Here is a 12,684-nt window from a genome sequence, read left to right on the forward strand (position 1 = left end):
CCTCGGGTCCACAGAGACCTATATACACCTCCATGGAGGCGTGACTCCCGGGGGTGCCGTAGCCCACCCAACAGGTATTGCTAGGGGAAAAAAAACCTTCCAACTGTGCACGCGGCACACACACACCTATTTGGAATGGAACACATCTTGAAGAACAACAGTTGCAAGAAGGTAGGTAACCGTTTTTTCTGAAATGGACTCAGAAGTAAAGATTTCATTTTCAGGCATGTCTCCTCTGGCATGTAAGCCCTCGCCATTCTGGAGTCAAGAAGAGCTCCTATGAAAAGGATATTTTGTGTTGGGGTAGGTAAGGATTTTATTTTGTTGATCAAAAACATTAACCTTTGGAGCAGAGAGCATGAGAATTCCATGAATCCCTTCAGTTAGTCTTTAGAAGCTGCCTTTACAAGCTAATTGTCTAAATACAGAAAAGCAAAAATCCCCAGTTTTCTCAGAAAAGCTACTACTCCAGAGAAACATTTTGTAAAGACTTTGGGTGCAGTGGAAAGGCCAAAGAGGAAGACCCTGCATTGGGAATGGTCTTGTCCTCTTGCAAATCAAATGTATTTCCTGTGTGACCCTTTTACCAAAACTTGAAAATAGGATTTTATTTTAAGGTTGAAAGAGTAAACCTATCTAGGAGAAGAAGGGAATAATAGATCCTTAAATTAACATTCTGAAGTGAACCTGTCCTCAGGTGCAGGATTGGATGAAGATCTCAATCTTTCTTGGGAATTAGGAAATAGCACTAGTAGGAATCCTGATTCTTGAGTTTTACTGGAAACACCTCTATTGCTCTGTCAGAAGGGTCCCTGAATCGGGAGTGAGCGGGAGGTTGGTTTGGAGGGAGCATCTTGAACTGAATGAAATAACCATCCTTTTTGGTGTCTAGAACCCATCTACCCATGATGATCTTTTGCTACTCAGCTTAACATTGGCATAAATATTAAGGGAACAGAATTCAAAGTCAGTTCTCTGTTCTCAAACATCATGTGAAACCTACAGTCTAAACGCAGGTAAAGAAGAAGTGTCGGATGAATTCTTTTGCCTCATCTTGGATTTAGAGGACTCTCTTATGCTGCTACTGAGAAAAAGACGACTGCTCTTGCTGCTGGTGGTAGTGTTTTCTGATAGATGAAAAAGAAGGTGGATAATATTGTCTCTGCTGGCTGAAAGCAGGTGTAGAAATACTTTTCTTGAGAGGCTGCAAGAGACCCGAGACCTAGCTCTTTTCTCTAGAACGTTGTCAGTTTAGAACTAAACAGCCCCCCTCCTTAAAATGGAACTTGTTCACTCGCTGACCTTGTTTCATGGAGAGTAGAGAAGGAGCATAACCAGACATATGTTCAAGATTTATTGCTACAGCTATTGACCCTGCAGATGTATTTGAGACATCAGAGGACACTCACAGTGTGTGTTTAGCAAAATTATGGTCCGCCTTAAAGAGGGCATTAATCAGACTGCAGTGTTCATAAGGAATAGTCTAGGTAAAGAGTGACCCCTTTTCCCACAGATGAAACTGATATCTAGCCATGATATCTGGGGTAGTTTGCTCTCTGAATGTTTACAGACGATGAAAAGAAACTTTACTTCCCAGATAATCTATTTTGTTTGCCCTCTGTCATTGAGAGTAGAATTGCATTGTTGCAACTACCACAAGAAAATTAGGAGGAGGATATACGTAGAAACAAGAAAACCCTCTAAGGGATATGATAAAGCTTATCTGCTTTTTTAGCTGTTGATTAACAGGAAGATGAAGTATTCCATAAGGATTTTTCTGCCTGCTGGAGACCCTCCAGAAGGGGCAGAGAAACTTTGTAGAGGTATACCCAAGAATATTAAAAACAGGATGAGTTAAAGTTAAAGTAGAAACAATTTTGCTGACTAACTCTTGGAAATGGGAGCGTCCTCAGATGCTGAGGGAGCTGAGGCTCCTCTGATGATTTCCATCTGGAAAGGAGTTGGCTGTACGTTCCTGCTTCTGATCAAAACACTTATTTTTATTTTTTTATTTTTTGAGATGCATCAGCTTGCACTTCTTTATCATGTAAGATTTTTTGGATCAGTGTAGGGGACTTATCTCTTGTTATCTCATCACTTGGTGAAGGAGCAGAGTGTCTGGGATCTTAATGTCATTGATCTCTGAAAACATCTCTGCCTTGCTACAGAACTAAGGTTCTAGCTCTTGAAGGTGGTTGATATGGAAAATCTGGAGTTAAACAATAAGGCCAAGACATCTAGAAAAGTCTCTTGCCTCTCCTGCCAATTTGTCCAGTCTGGTACCATATCATAGTTAGGGAAATACATGTATTTGTGATAGTTCATGTCAAAAGAACTGCCCTGAGGTCGCAGGTCCAGATGAACCGTTGGATCCGCCTGTTCATCAATCTGGATCCAAGCCCAGATCCGACAATGAAATAATTGGGGATACCACTGAGGCAGGGATCCAAAACAGTCAAGACAGAGGTGACCCAGTAGGTGTGGTGGAGGTGGTGGTAACATCACCAAAGACTTGTGTGGTAAATAATCAGGCTTTTGAGAGAACAGTATTGTGAACAAACTGAGGTGGCAAACACAGCAATGCCCCCTTTTATAGCCTCACACTCAGAAGGGGAGGGAAAGGGGCATGTGGGTCTTTATGGACAGTTCTTAGCGACACAGGCACCCTAATCATGGTTTACAGAGAGGAAGCTAAGGCACTGAGAAATAAAAACCAAAACTTGAAGTGAATTTCGGTAATCTCTGATAGAGCCAGAAATCATAGAATCACAGAATCTTAGGGCTGGAAGAGAACTCAGGAGGTATCTAATCCGACCCCCTGCTCAAAGCAGGACCAACCCCAACTAAATCAGCCCAACCAGGGCTTTGTCATGCCAGGCCTTAAACACCAGCTCTTCTTGGTCTAAGTCTTTTGCTTTTGTGCAGCTCTCTACCTCATTTACTACACAGACATGGAATTACCGAACTTAATTGCTAGCCAAATTCCTGTGTCTTGGAATGCCGTGCAGGACTGAGTCTGCAGATATTATAGCCACGCACAGACAATTAGCTTAATCTTTTCAAGAGCCACGATGGATGTGAGTTCGTGTTACTGGGGACTGATTGAAATGTGTCTGTAGTAGAAGTGATTTTGTTGAATCTGCCGCTATCCACAGAAGGGTGTGATCGATCCATACTTCCTCTAGGTAAAAGACTGAGAACTCCATGAGGGTGCACATGGAGTTCTCCTCTCATGGATATTCTACATAAAAGACTAAGAGCTCGCTACTTGCTACATTGCTTCAAAGAGTAGAAGTCTGGTGTTGGAGATCCTGAATCCCAACTGACAAGGGAGTGGCATCGTCATTCTGGTTTCCTATTTAGCCTTGGAGGGGAGCTGTTAGTGAATAATTCTGTGTGCGCTGCTAGCTATCTAGTCACTGGAATCCTGTGGAATCCTGTTGGGGTAGCAGCTCAGCAGCTCTGTCATTCCACTCTAAGGTAGCTACAGATGACACAAGAATTCCCAAGAGACTGAACAATGAATTGGGACAATTTTAAAAGCAGAAGAGATAGTTTTGGTCAACAAAGTTAAAACACATAATGCCTCGTAACACTAATTGTCCAAACTGGACCAGAGTGCTTTGCAATTAGGCTATTGATTAAGCTGAATCAGTAGATCTTTGACTTAGCTGCATACAATTTGAAATAAAAATACAGCTTGTGAAATGGTATTGCAATGACAACTACGATATAAATATCAAAACGCTCTGAACTCTGTCAAGTTGCTCTTTCGCAAACAGAACGATTAACCAGTAATGTAAACTGTTTTCTTATGCACTACCAGTTCTTCTGGATATACTTTATTAGGAAATCAGTTCTTATAGGTGTGCGGCAAGTCTCCATATTTTGGAGTTTAGTGTATCCACGATACATACCTTTTTATAGCTTATTTTATATGATGAGGTCTCATGTGGAGCTCTAAGTAGTGTTCTAAGCAAGGTTAGACAATTTTACCCAACACTGGAAAGTGTAATTTTTTCCCCACAGTGCCAGAAACACTGCAACATGACTATCAGTATAGTTATTACTGTTTAAGTTAATTTCTATACCTTCATGTGGGATTTATTGGTCAAAGCTACCACTTGACAAATTTATATTGGCTTTGCTTGAGCAAATTTTATTTTTTCTCCCAAGAATGCTGAAGCTGAAAAATGGCCAATATCAACATTTTGGGATACACTAATATGGAATGGTTGCATATTGCATATACCCAAGTCTCAATGTATCTCACCACTGTTAATCGTTTTCTACGTTTTCAATTGACATTTGCTGACCAGACAGTCTCACGCTGAAGGTGGAGCAGCTGTAGTGGCAGACTTAGTGTCCCTAGATTCTACTGCATAGTTCATAGATACAAATCTACTTGAATTTATAATGTAATGTAGCCTACCTGGTAGCAGGCTTTCATTTGTAATTGTCTATTCATGCAGTACTAGCCCTTGAAATACTGTAGAAACTAGCTTTTTATTTCAGTGACACTTATGCAGAGGTTAGTATTCATGTTAGTGATGACAATACACAGCTTCATATTATGAGTATGCAAAAGATATGACAGAAACACGTGGCCTAAAACAAAGTCGTAAACTCCACAACCAAAGTCCTTTTCTCTGCACTGAAGTGTGATGAAGAGCGTATTTACAGCTCTTACTAACCCATTTGACCATGTGTGACGGTCCCCTCTGGTGTTATCTGGACCGGTGATCTGCTAGATCACTCCCATCCTTGACTCTGGGAGTCAGCCTTACCCTGCTCTGCTGTGAGAACCCCCACTCCTGGGCTGTTCACACAGAGCCTCTGGCATGTAAGCTGCTCCTTGGATTATGCAACTGAAAGACAGAAGCTAATACCTCCAGTCCCAGACACAACCCTAGGAATCTCCATCTTGCAGTGTCCAGTTATGACTGCTGGACACGGCAAGTTTATATGAATTCTTCAGTTTAACAAAGAAATTGAAATTTACCATGCTTGTTACCCCAAGGGGAGTCTCTGACATGCTTCGAACCAAACACACTGCGTCAGGTAGAATAAACAAAGATTTATTAACTACAAATGTCAATTTGAAGTGATTATAAGTTAATGCACAAGAAGTCAGACTTGGTCAAATGAAATAAAAGCAAAACACATTCCAAACTGATCTTAACACTTTCGGTATCCTTGCAAATTTAGATGCGTCTCATCACAACGCTAGTTGCTCTTCAGCTAGGCTGGTTGCACGTCAGTTGCTTGGTGGTGATGTGTATAGATGGAGGTGAAAGAGAGAGAGGAAGAACCTGGAAAACAGCTCTCCTTTTTATCATGTCCTTTCTTCCATCTTGGCTTTCCCCCGCCCCCCAGTCAGGTTAGCATTATCTCATCACAGATCCAAACTGGCCGAAGGAATGTGGGCGACTCACTCGAGACTCCAACAGCACCTTTGTTGTTGCCTAGTTTAGTGTCCTTTTTTCCTGTGATGCTGGGCTGGGATTGTCCCACGCATACCCTGATGAGGTGTGAGCTGCCTCTCTGCTCTTGGGAGCTTTTTTCTGGGCTTGGTTTAAGCCATGGGGACACATTTTACACAAAATTACAACCTTCAACTTTACTATAACATTACTGTAACAACGATTACTATAACGTCACTACAACAGCAGTGCTCAGTGCATCATATGCCTTCCGAAGATATCTGACATGATAAACTATGCATTGGATACCATACAGTCATTTTACATGGATGACTATGAGGGTGCTGGGTGTTCCACTGAGGTACACCATGAATCACATCCAGAAGTGCTTTTCAACCTATCTACAGGAGTGCTTTTCAAATCATATGTACAAAAGTCTCCACTGAAAATATCAGCTGTTGATGAACCAATAAAGAGATTGTGAGAGGTGCCTTATCAAGAAATCTAGTATCAAAACATTGATTCATCAAATTTAAGTATGGCAAGGAAGGGACAATCACAGCAGCGATCAGTCCAGGAATTGCTTTTCACAGTGTCCTTTCCTTTGCATGATGTGGCTATGTTTCACTAGCAACTGTTCTTAGTCAGTCTCTAGGACATGTGCCTATGTCCCTGTTCCATGTTCATAGAACAATGAGAAGAACAGACAAAACTGAATAAGGGCATAAGCTCGAAGGCAAGCTGAAGGAACCCATGAGCTAAAAGCATGCAAAAAAATAAACCACAGATTACATCGGAGATGCCATGGCTGTCATACAAATGACGGCTGTAGCTAAATCCCACACATTTGATGAATTCGCTGATGAGTAGTTGAGCAAGGTCCCAAAAGGACTTGACAAAGCTAACTGTGGCATTAAAGTCATTGACAGATACAACAGTAATTCAATGAAAATCTCAGAAAGACCACATCGGACACAATCTAATGTTGGATACCAGAAATAACAAAAGATTGGTGAACACCCTGTGTGGTGGGTAAATAGCAAATAATAGCAAAGTCCATCACCAGCAGAGGTGCTGAAGAAGCCTTAAGTACAGTACTTAAGAGGAAGCAGATTCAAGCATTCTTCAGCTTGCTGTGTGTACCAATATGGCTTTTGGGTCTTTTGGTGTCAAAGAACCATAATAATTAGGTCACCTGACACCGACGTTTTGTCCCTTCCTGTTCATGCCTTCCAAAAACAGAGCAAAGATAACGTGCATTGAAACAGGCACCATGACACCATGTTTGTGACACACTCCTTCCTGATTTCTGCAACATAGTTCTTGCTATACATGAATGGATCTTAGTGCTTCAGAGATATTGTCAAACTGGGAGAGAATGTCAGAGTGCCACAATTACTACAGTAAGGACATTAGTAGCAATGCTGTGTGACCTGAGCAAGAAAGGAGTCGCAGAAACCTGTATTGCTTGCGCCTCAATCTAGCCACCAAAAAAGAAAAATCACTGGCCGAACTTCGACCAGGCCAATGGGACAGTTCTGAAGAACATGTTAAAAAAGCATCTCAGCAAAGAAAGATTTGGATGTTTTCGCACATAAGATAAGATACTGGATCACCATTGTCTGAGCATAATTGTGCCTGTACCAGTCCCGGGTCACTGCACAATCATCTGTCTCTGTAGTCAGAACAATATTCTCTGTACATAACTCTATGGCAGAGATAATGATTAACACAGTAGTGATATGTTGACTGGAAACGTCACGGGAGTGATGACATTGCAATGATACTGGTACACATTTATCATTAGATTTTGTTTTACCTTTTAGATTGTTGTCAGGACGCTTTGAGGTAACAAAGAAATCCACCTTATCTCATTTGTGAGTCCTTTAGGCTGTACTGTACCCAGTCAACCACATTGTTAACTACTGCACAGAAGATACGGTCGTCACAGGTCTTCAAGGGTCCCAGCAAAGTATGCATACCAACCGGATATTAATTTGATGTTTGCTATATCAGATCACGCGACTGAGGAAATTCACAGGTATCAACATGGGGCCAATTGACCCTGAGAATAGTGTTTTACCCTATGTTATATTTATCTCCTGTTTAATATAATTATTGTTTTAAATACTTTATATGTTTTAGTTGAAGACTTCCAAAAAATAAAACAATCTGGCTAAGAAGCGGGGGTTACCCTGTGATTAGAATTTTCCTCCAAAAATTCACATGGGAAGAAAATGTTACACCCTGCTGAGTGAGTGATGGGATCCAGAAGAACCCAGGCCTGTCCGTCAAAACCAATAAGGTGCTAAAGCAGGTAACGAGGTGGATAGGGGGCACTACACGTGGAATGAGAAATTACCACATCCAAGTTGGACGTCAAACTCAGTTTAATCAGACTAAATGGTGGGGGGGACAGGCGTGCAGCGGAGCATCCAGATAATCTCCATCCAAGAATATTAAAGTAACTGGCACATGAAATGGCACGTTCAATAGTAAGGATTTTTAATTCGTCTATAAACTCAAAGGTCGTACGTATCACTGGAGAATTGCTAATATAGTTCTGTGACCGGGGTCCTCGGGGACTGGGGGTGCACATTGAGATTACTCAATTAGGGCAAACTGCAAAGAATGTCCCCAACTCTGGTGATTATTTCAGTACTTACATTCACCAAGCCACACACAACAGCGTCTACAATGCCTTACTGGTTACCCAGAAGCCAAAAACACAGTTCTCTTGGGCTCCCACCCAGACAGCCAAGTCAAATATGATGAGGATTACTGAGAATCTTGTTCATTGTTTTAAAAGTTCTACCAATCCCACAAGATTAGGTATATTACTCCCGAGGTCAATGAGTATTTCAGATCTTACTCAAACACACGCTTATAGCCAATTCTTATTAACTAAGCTAAGATTTATTAAAAAGAAGAGAGAGCGAGAATACTTAGGTCAATATCATCTTAGAGCTGGTGCTTCAGAACTGCAAAGTCCTTTTTAGAATCAGTTCATCAGGTTACAGTCCAATGTTCACTGTCAGGGCGTTGCACAGGGGACTGGAGATCTCAGTCTCACGACTCAACCTTCCCCTGAATGAAGCTTAAACAGAAATGAGATGAAAGAATGAGGCCCCAAGAGACTTTATAGAGGTTTTTTTCAGCCTTATGACAGTACCAGTCCTTGAATGAACAATATAGTTTTAAAATAACCTATTTCCTAAGCATTAGCTACATAGATTAACATAAGGCAATTGCCTATGTTCCACCAATTACAGGTGATTTGCTATATACTTCAAAGGGAAATTGAGACAGTGATATCACTATATATGTATATATACAGTTCATTTAAATGATAAAATTTTCTTTTGGTCTCTTAATTAACAGAATACAGCATACACAGGAACTGTTTGATTACATTGTCAGTCTCTAACAATATATAATAAATTTAACACACTCATTAACTACTAATATGACTCTACGGGTTGAATATTGGTCAATTAGCCTGCTTAACCCTTTTTGGCCGTGTGATAAGTTCTTATTTTTAAGAGAGGGATCAGATGTATGTTAGGAAACTACAGGCCTGTAAGTTTGACCTGAATTGTATGCAAGGTCCCAGAACAAATTTTGAAAGAGAAAATAGTTGAGGAAATCGGGGTGAAAGATAATTGATATAAAATACTACATGGTTTCACAAAAGGTAAATTTTACCAGACCAACCTGATCTCCTCCTTTGAGAAGATAAGCGATTTGTAGACAAAGGAAATATATTAGAACTAATCTACCTGGATTTCAGTAAGGCATTTGATACAGTTCCACATGGAAAATTATTAGTTAAATTGGAGAAGACGGGGATTAATATGAGCACTGAAAGGTGGATAAGGTACACGTTTAAGCAGAGACTAAAACAGGTGATGAACTGTCAGGCTGGAGGGAGGCTACTAATGGAGTTCCTCAGGGATCAGTCTTATTTCATATTTTTATTAATGACCTTGGAACAAAAAGTAGGAGTGTGCTAAAAAAAATTGTGGCTGACACAAAGATGGGAGGCATTGCAAGTACAGAGGAGGACAGGAATGGCATACAAAAGGAGCTGGAAAACATTGAATAATGGAATTAATAGAAATGTGATGAAATTTAATAATGCAAATTCATGCATTTAGTGACTAACAAGAATTTTTGCTGTAAACTGGGGATTTATCAGTTGGAAGTGACAGTGCAGAAGAAAAACATGGGTTGATCATAGAATGACTATGAGTTACCAATGTTATTGTGGCCGTGAAAAAGGCTAATGCAGTCCTAGGATACATCAGGCAAGGTATTTCCAGTAGAGAAAGTGCTACTATACAAGGTACTGGTGAAACCTCACCTGGAATACTGTGCAATTCTGCTCTCCCACGTTAAAGATGAATTCTAACTGTAACAGGTGCAGAAAAGGGCTACTAGGATGATCTGAGGACCACAAGAAGTTTAGGCTTGAAATTAGATGAAGGATTCTAATAATTAATACCATCTCGGACACTGTCATACATGAGGTGTTTCTTTCTAAAAACTCTCTTCATTAAATGGCATTGGGATAAGGGATATCTACCCTAAGCGTTAGTCACTGCTTTCATAACCTCCGTGTGTATAACCCACTGGTCGCGTTGACCCACTGTGCCTGATCCACTGAGGCTGTCTGTTATACTTCCATCTGTAGTGCTTAACAGCTTATATTTTTAGTTCTGGAGGCCTGATTCAAGCTCACTGTGAGGGTCAAAATGGCTGCCACCTCACTCGTGTAACCCTTCTGCCAGGCCAAGTTGATAGCAGCAAGGGCCGGGTTCAGTACACAGGGGTTCCCCCTCATCAAAGCAAATGCAAAACTGGCTCGGGCCCCCACCCAGTGACCTGGGAAAATCTTACACACACCCCTGGGTGCCTCAAAGAGGCAATACTTCCCCTCTCGCAAGCACAGAGTCTTGGTGTAGTAGAGAATCTTTAATAACATGAGGTAAACGACATCAGCATTAAATTGGGGAAACACCACCACTAGTGTTCATTAACCAAACCATGAGCAAAGACCCACCCCAGCAAATTGGGTCACGTCCTTTCCCTCGGGTTCTTGAGTCCCAGAACCCAAACGTCTCTGAAGTCCAGCAATCCACAAATCACCCAAAGTCCAAAAAGTCCAGCCCCAGAGTTCAAAAGTTTGTCTGCAGAGTGTTACTCCCCAGTCTGGCTAAAAAATGTGCCTGTGTGTGGGGGAAAGAGGCAAGGGGCACCTTACGTGACCTGAAGCTGACTGCCCCACAGGGCTCCGCTCTGCTGCCTCACGAACAGCTCCGCTCTGCACAGCTCGCCGTCTCATGAACGCTCCACTCCACCGTCTCACGAACAGCTCTGCTCTGCACAGCTTGCCTCGCCGTCTCACGAACAGCTCCGCTCTGCACAGCTCACCTCGCCGTCTCACGAACGCTCCGCCAGCCTATCCACGAACAGCACCACTGCACTCTAGATCTTCCAGCTCCCCTCTACGTGACACAGTGCTCAGTGATTTCAGCTCATAGTAGTGGGAGCCTTAGTGCTGGTACACCATAAGGCCAAAGTGAATTCAGCACAGTACCTGTAACAAGACTCTTAATAGACCCAAAATTAGCTCTGACATTCCACAGTTGAGAGAGACAGAGGTGCAATTGGTGTTTCAGGCCCTCACGAAGGGGCCCATACCACCAAGTACTAATACCTGTCTCAAGCCTCTCCCAATTCACAGAGTTTTGGAACCCATGACCTTTGCCTAGCGAGTGCTACTTAGTTGATGGTGAGTCCCTCCATCATAACAAAAGGCCAAGTACAGTTCCAAGCAAAGTTCCCATAATCAGGGTAATAACAATTTATTCTTCCTGCCCCAATAACAGAGACACTGGGGATCCCACAACAGCCAAAGTGACCATTTGGGCAGCTATGGCCTCATTCTAGGCAGGGTGGGTGTGCCTCTGCAAATGAGATCGGCCCCTGAAGTTCCTTTCCACAACTTGCCACACCTCACCACCAGATGTCAGGGTGGAGCTCATCCTGACACTGCTTACACACACACTGCTGCAGACAGCAGGCTCCAGTTATTGTGTGCTGCTGCATTTAAATCGAAATAGTTTAACGTAAGATCGGCCGTACTGGGTCAGAAGAATTGTCCATCTAGCCCAGTTCTTGTCTTCTGATAGTGGCCAATGCCAGGTGCTTCAGAAGGAATGAACAGAACAGGACATTAGCAAGCAATCCATCCCCTGTCATCCAGTCCAAAAATCTGGCAGTCAAAGCTTAAGGACACCCAAGAGCATTGTGTTGCATTCCTGACTATCTTGGCTAATTGCCATTGATGGCCCTATCATCCTAAATTTAGCTCATTCTTTTTGAACATGGTTATACTTTTGGTGTTCACACAATCCTCTCGCACTGAGTTCTACAGCTTGACTGTGCGTTGTATAAAGATGTATTTTTGTTTGTTGCAAACCTGCTGCCTGTTAATTTCATTAGGTGACCCCCCCACCCTGTTCTTGAATTATGTGAAGGGATAAATAGTTCCCTATTCACTTTTTCCAGACCAAACATGATTTTGTAACATGTACATATATTTGTTACTACAAGCTGTCCATGCCTGACTGAGAACAAGCCTGCATTGCTAATGTAGATCACGAGATACAAGAGCAAAAGTAAGGCGCGGACACCACGTTTGTGTAGAACAGAGGTGACGTTGGGACTGAAATGAGAGCAGTTCTTCCAAATGAGGGCTATTTGAGAGGTTTGAGGAAACCTCACTCTCAGCAGCAGCTGAGCCAGAAACCACTGAGCCAACACAAAAATCATGGCCCTGAAAGAGCTGACCATGAGTCCTAAGTGAAATTCACATGGTACTTTTTTCAGAGTAACAGCCGTGTTAGTCTGTATTCGCAAAAAGAAAAGGAGTACTTGTGGCACCTTAGAGACTAACCAATTTATTAGAGCATAAGCTTTCGTGAGCTACAGCTCACTTCATCAGACGCATATCGTGGAAACTGCAGAAGACTTTATATATACAGAGAGAATATGAACCAATACCTCCTCCCACCCCACTGTCCTGCTGGTAATAGCTTATCTAAAGTGATCATCAGGTGGGCCATTTCCAGCACAAATCCAGGTTTTGTACTGCCCTTCACTGACTCAACGTGGCACCTGAATAGGGGTTGAACTACGAACGAGCTAAGAGGGATGGAATTCATATTGTACGGCAAGAAGGACCCTTCCCTGGAAA

This window comes from Lepidochelys olivacea (genome assembly GCF_965140295.1).
Source record: "Lepidochelys olivacea isolate rLepOli2 genome assembly, chromosome: 18".
Classification (NCBI taxonomy): domain Eukaryota; kingdom Metazoa; phylum Chordata; order Testudines; family Cheloniidae; genus Lepidochelys; species Lepidochelys olivacea.